This window comes from Octopus bimaculoides, chromosome 15 (assembly GCF_001194135.2).
Source record: "Octopus bimaculoides isolate UCB-OBI-ISO-001 chromosome 15, ASM119413v2, whole genome shotgun sequence".
Taxonomy (NCBI): Eukaryota; Metazoa; Mollusca; class Cephalopoda; order Octopoda; family Octopodidae; genus Octopus; species Octopus bimaculoides.
Window position 1 is genome coordinate 283,805 of NC_068995.1, and position 7,041 is coordinate 290,845.

Genomic DNA, 7,041 nt, shown 5'->3' on the forward strand with positions numbered 1-7,041 from the left:
AATATATACATACATATATAAACATATATACATAAACATATATATATATAAACATATATACATACATATATACATTTATATATAAATGTAATGTATATATATATATATATATGCATATATATATGCATATATATATATAAATGTAATGTGTATATATATATGTATAGATATACATATATATATAAATGTAATGTGTATATATATATATATATATATATACATATATATTTATATATATATGTAATGTGTATATATATATGTATACATATATATATATATTTATATATAAATGTAATGTGTATATATATATATATGTATACATATACATATATGTATACATGAATATATATATGTATGTATACATAAATATATATGTATGTATATGTATATGTATGTATACATATGAAAATATGTATATATATATGCATACATACATTCATACATATATATATACATATATATATATGTATATATGAAATGGTTATAATAAAACAGGTGATCAAAGATTTAAAGGATATAAATGCGTTTCAGCAAAATGTCGAAATAATTATGTGAGTATTAGAAATATTGTGCAATCATGCACATAAATATACATACGTAGATATACATACATACATACATACATACATACATATATATACGCACATACACACATGTACATATATATATATATATATATGTATATATATATATATATATTTATGTAAATACGTTTCTATATGCTTATATGTGTATGTATATGTAAATATGTGTGTGTGTGTGTGTGTGTATGTGTGTGTATGTGTGTGTGTGTGTGTGTGTGTGTGTGTGTGTGTATTGGTTTCAAATTTTGGCAGAGGGTGAGTGATGGAAGATATATTGAATGATTACTAAAGCAAATTATTATACACAAACACACACACAAACACACACAGATATAATGAAATCACACGTGCTGTTTTTACAATGTAAATTTAATTTAAATATGGAAAGGTGATGAATTAGTGCATACATACATACACATACGTAGATACATAGATACATCCATACACAGAAAATGTGTGTTTATGTATGAATGTTGTGTGTGTGTGTGTGTGTGTATATATATATATATATGTGTGTGTGTGTGTACGTGTGTGTGTGTGTGTGTGTCTATGTGGGTTTATATGCATGTATTATAAAATCATAAAATTTTAATATCTAATCACATCTTAAGAAGTGTATCTATTTCATAAACATTGATTTATAAAGGAAAATAACGGGAAAATGAAAAAGAGGGAGATAAAGAGGAAGTAAGAGAGAGACAGGGGGGATGGAGAGAGGGATAGTTGACAGTTAATGAATGAGTGAAATACTTACAATATAATTAATTAATTCCGCTATTAATTAGTTCCAGTTTGTGGTCTCGACTCCAGTCACGATTGTAAACACGAGTTTACTGCACCAGTAACTGTTGCATTAACAACAGAACCATCAACAACAACAGCAACAACAACGAATATAAGGGCAACCGTTGCGATTCCAAGAACGTGAAATGTTTACGCAACTCCACCGAAGTAAACAAGGAGCAAAAAATCAATCTGAAATTTAGTTTAAAGTTGAGTTTGGGTATAAAAAACTTTGAAAGAGAGAGAACGAAATTAGAGAGGACAGGAGGATGAGAGAGAGAGAGAGAGAGAGAGAGAGAGATTAGGGTGGAGCAGGGGACATTCCTGTTTAAAATACCACCACCACCCATTCTCTCTTTCTTTCTTCTTCCTCGTTGCTCTCCTCTTTATGTTTCTGTTTTACTTTCTTCCTCTCTCCCGTCATCGTCGGTATTGTTCTTCAGATTATTATTATTATTATTATTATTATTATTATTATTATTATTAGCCATTTAGAGTCTATCGAAAAATGTTTTTTTTTTACTTTTTTGTGCTTTTTGTTTGATTTCTTTTTATTATTTCCCCCCCTCTCTCCTTCCCTTAAAGCAGCCGATGTTTGCTGAATGACAATAAAAACTGAACGCTGATTGGTCGAGCGAACACACACACACACTGCTTCTATGAAATGGTGTAGGTGAGATCCAAGGGTGTGGTGTCGAAGGAAAGGTGGATTCTCTTTACCTTTTTTACTGTTGCTATTGTTGTTGTTGTTGTTGCTAGGTGGTGGTGGTGGTTGTGAGGGCGTTGGTGCATCAGACTAAAAAATGTTTTTTAAAAAATCCTATATAAAAAAATAAAACTGGTATAAACCGGTAGCTGTTGCTGTCCAGCCCCAGGTGATCTCTGAACGAATAAAACTTATGAGAAAAATTAAGTCCAACCGTGCCCACCCAACCTTCTTACAGACAAGGAACTATGAAAACTGTTTTCACAATTTTATTTCTTAGGATTAAGTCTGGGATCAGATTATCCAATCTCTTCGTTTCTTTATGGGGTGGGGTTGGGATAGGGTGAGCTGAGGGAAATCTGGCTGTTGTTTCTAGCAGATCAAACAAAAGAACGCAGAATTCTCCGTTGGTTAGTATAAATTATTGTTGTTGTCGTTCATGTTGTTTACTCTCAGGTCAGTTCTTTTTGGACTGACCTATGTCTAAAGGAGTTCCATCCATGAATATCTCGTCTTTTGTCCTATGGGCAAAGAACCCACCACCACATTCTCCATTTCGCTACGAAATTGCGGACGATACGAGATAGATTTGACTGTTATTTCCTGCAGATCTTTCGACCAGGTAGAGGTTCCCTTTATTGGCTAATCTAGATTAGTGTGGTGGTCGTAAAGAAGAAGGCATACAGATTATAGATAGAGCGATTCATATCCTTTTCCTATTCGTGGATGGTAGATTTAATCTGTCATCCACCACCCGTCCCCTACCCCTGGGTGCCTTTAGCGGAATCCATTCTGTTGAAAGTCTGAGAATAACGTTCTCCTTCACCGCGAAGAGAATTCCTTACCTCAAAAAAATGTTCTTGGATAATACCTTTGCTCCTGTGATTAAGTCAGGTAAAAATACAAAATTTTAGCTGTCGACGGCTCAGTTCACCTGGTTGTAGTTAGGCACCACACAGTTGTACATTTCCCGATAGAGGGAAGACAACGGCGACATTATGAGAAAAAATATCCCCCTCCCCCACTCACAGTTCTAAGTACTTCGTTATTCGTTAATTTTTGTTATCGATTTTCCTTACAAGGTAATTAGTAGAATATATTTGTAGATTTGAGACGAGGGTAACATTTGTCAGTAAATGTGGTCACTGAACTGAGAAGAAAATAAACTGAAAATAAGAGCCATTTAGAGATGATACAGTCCAAATAAACATGTGATGGCGTTGTCCACTCTCAGTGTAAGTAGATGAAATGGAGGAGGTGTATTTCAATGTAGCAGCATGAAGTCATAATCCATTTAGATGTGAATAAGTACCACTCCAAGGTAGAGCAGTGTAGCAGAGTGTAAAGAGGTCTGACGGGGATGTGAGAGACACCAATGTTTGGAGACAAGAAACAGTGGAACCAACGACAGCTTGTATTGGGAACTTGGGGATTGTTGTCTTGATTCAGGTTGGCAAAGTGGGATTGCCTGATTACTCTGAGCAGAATAATTGAAAGCTTTAGTGTTGTTTCAAGAAAGCTATTATATCACACGATTCAAGCTTCACATATATTGCGGACCCAGAATAGTATGTGAATAAACAAGGACTGTTACGTGAATGTACATAGAATTGTCATGTGAATGCACATGCAATGTTATGGAAATGCATATATACATAGAATGTTGCATAAACGCTCACAGAATGCTACGTCAATGAACGCAGGGTTTTTGCGTGAATCCGACATTTTGACTGTTTTGTGAAAACACTTCATAGAATGCATACAAAATGTCAGGAGTTCGAATTTTTGTGCCAAATGTAGTGGGTCAGGGGTTTCTTAACTTGCAAGAAAAAAAAAGGCATTTATTAAAACTGAATAATGTATAGCATAAACCATGATTTAAACGAAACAGTGGTCCGGTTTCGATTCTTGTTTGACCATCTCCTCACTTTCAGCATCTCAAGCAAAATAGAAGCAAACACCTTATTTCACCATCTTGAATCTCTCCTTCTCCTCCTTCTCCCTGCTCTATGAGCCCTGGAACTCGGGACAGACTTAAAAATGGCTGTGGTTTAAGCGGCACCGGCGGTGTTGAGTGTTACAGTGATGTGGTTAGTATTAATGGTGGTATTAACACTAATGTGACCAGTTGCGGTGGTAGTGTGGATCAGTAGAAATGATCCTGAGGGTGCTGGTGAGGGTAGGGGGTGGCGGAGGCGGCAGTGGTTGTGATGGTATTAATACGAGCGCTGGTTGTGGTGGCGGTGTGAGGAGTAGTCGTAATCGTGCCGGTGTCAGTGTAGTTGGTAATGATGATGATTATGTTGCTGTTGTTAGTGGTGATGGTGGTGGTAGAAAAGATTATCATCATCATCATCATTATTATTATTATTCAATCATAGTTGAACCACCCGTTAGTTAAACACCAATCATCAACATCACTATCAGCAACATTATAAGCCATCTATACCTCCCCCTCCTCCCCATCATCATTTTTGTTGATATTATTTGTCAAACGAGTTTGTCTTACATCAACAGGTTTTTTTAGTGGCTGTTGTTGTTGATGATGATCATGATTATGTAATGAAGAAGGTTGGTCTCAGTTGACGATCTTAAAACAAATTTTGACAAAAAAATATGTAGAATTATAATGGCTTCTACACACACACACACACATCATCAGATAAATAGCGAATTCACTATTTACCAATGTATATGAAAGTATAAATTGAATATTTGGGTGTGTATATTGTACATGTATGTATATTTCTATATTCCCTCTCTCTTTCTTTCTCTTTCTGAGTGTATGAGTGTGTGCATGTGTATGTATAAATCTATAGATTCTTAAGTTGCAACCCTATCTTACAAACACACGATATCGTGTGTGTGTGTGTGTGTGTGTGTGTGTGTGTGTGTGTGTGTGTGTGTGTGTGTGTGTGTGTGTGTGTGTGTGTGTGTGTGTGTGTGTGTGTGTGTGTGTGTGTTTGCATATCTATCCGCGTTTGTGCTTGTCCCAGCATCATTGCTTGACGACCGCCACCATCACCACGAACACGACAGCCATTTCAAAAACTGTCAAGGCCCTACCATCACCATTGCCCCCCCTTATTAAAACTACCGGCGAGCTGTCAGAATTTGCAGAGCATCGGTAGCATTGCGTTTTGTCTCGGATCTTTAAGTCCTGGGCTCGATTCCCGCCATCGTCAGCTCCGCCCTTCATCCCTTCGGTGGCTGTGATTGAGGGGATAAAAAAAAAAGGTAAAAATCTGACACCATGAGAGTTTGTTCGTGTCATCTCAATTTTCTAAAAATAACAACCAAACCCCTTCTTTGCTGTCTCAAAAAGGGAGGATATCTGACATAACGTAGGTCTAGAAACACTGAATAAAAGACTGGGTGGTCACAGCCGGAACGTCTTTACTTAAGGTTGATCTGGTACTCGCCTCCAACAAGCGCCACCCTCATATTACTGCACCACTACCAGCATCATTAACTTTTCCTCCCTCCAGCCCCTCTTTCTGTTGCCAAGGTTACGGTATGTTTTTTTTTTCTCCTTCAGCTGACGTTACGTAATCCTTGAGAATTTCATTCGAGTTGCCGTTGTTTCTCTGGCAAAAGTAAAGAACGACTTCATTAGATGCACACACGCACAGACACACGCACATGCGTAGACACAGGTAGACAGGCACAGACAAGCACACAGGTAGACAGAGGCACACAGGTAGACAGAGGCACACTTTACATGCAACCACTCAGATGCATAAACTCACCAATATTTAAGCAGTCCCCGTTACCACGACCACCAGAAGCTTTAAAACAAATTCCACCTGGATTTAGAATCAGTGAAGAATTTATCTAAGACATCTCTACACACAACAATGGCTTTACTCTCTCTCTTTCTCTCTCTTTCTCTCTCTCTCTCTCTTTCTCTCTCTTTCTCTCTCTCTCTCTCTCTCGTTGTTGTTGTTGTTGTTGAGTGGTGGCGAGGGTGGGGGTAGGTAGGAGAAAGAGTTGGTGGTTGGAGTTGTGGTGATGCTGATGTTCGTTGCCGTGGTTGTATGAGTGGTGGTAGTTGTAGTATAGTGGTGGTCGCGGCTGGAGACGCATTAACCAATTTACTCCTAGATGCACATATGCTTGAATAAAAGACGCTCAGATCACAGCAGAAACACCTTTGATCATAACTCTGGTTTGTTACGTCTGACCTAGGGTTAAACAGCACCACCTTGAATCCCGCTACATTAACATCAACGCTACAACCTACACCAACAACAAAAACAACAACACTATATCACCAACACCATCATTATCATCACCCCCACCACCACCACCACCACCACCTCCACCAGTTCTACCACCACCTCCATTACCACCCCACCCCCACCACTATCACTACCACCAACACCACCAACAACTTCAACACCTCCATCACCCCCCACACAACCATCACCACTTCGACGACCTACACCAAGATCGCCACCACCACCTTTTCAACTTCCACTACTACCGCCACCATCACCATCACCACTTCGACCACCAATACCAAAATCGCCAACACCACCTCCACCACCTTCAGAAAATCTTTTGGAAGATCTTCGTATTGTACAAACGTTGTTTAAAACTTTTCAAACGCGTCTTATGATGCACTCTGTATAGCGGAAGTTGATTTTTGTAGCACTGATGAATATTTCCGGTGTTAGTTTCTCATTTAGAATTCTATAGAACCCCATTGCCCGACTGGCAGAAGGCTGCGAGCGCTTGCCGACCACTCCGTGTATCAAATACTTTTCTTGTTCTATGCCTGATCCAAGACTGTAGCTCCGTCAATGAGACGAGCTGCGGAAAATCTTGTCTGACAAACGGCGACCACACCCACTCACCATTCAGAAAACGCTGGAGGTGTCGCAGAATCAGAACGTGTCTGCGCATCATTAGCCACGGCATGCCTGGTCCTCCACTCAGCGGTTGATTACAAACAAATGGACAGCC

At 38.4% G+C, this 7,041-nt stretch overlaps 1 protein-coding gene across 1 annotated transcript in view; it reads right to left on the reverse strand.

The window, feature by feature from the left end:
- Nucleotides 1-1,609, reverse strand: part of LOC106873739 (uncharacterized) — a 139,567-nt gene extending 137,958 nt beyond the window's left edge. Inside the window, exon 1 of the mRNA XM_052973463.1 lies at nucleotides 1,339-1,609. The gene's annotated coding sequence lies outside the window, so the exon portion shown is untranslated. The remainder of the gene's footprint in view (nucleotides 1-1,338) is intronic.
- Nucleotides 1,610-7,041: the final 5,432 nt, after the last annotated feature.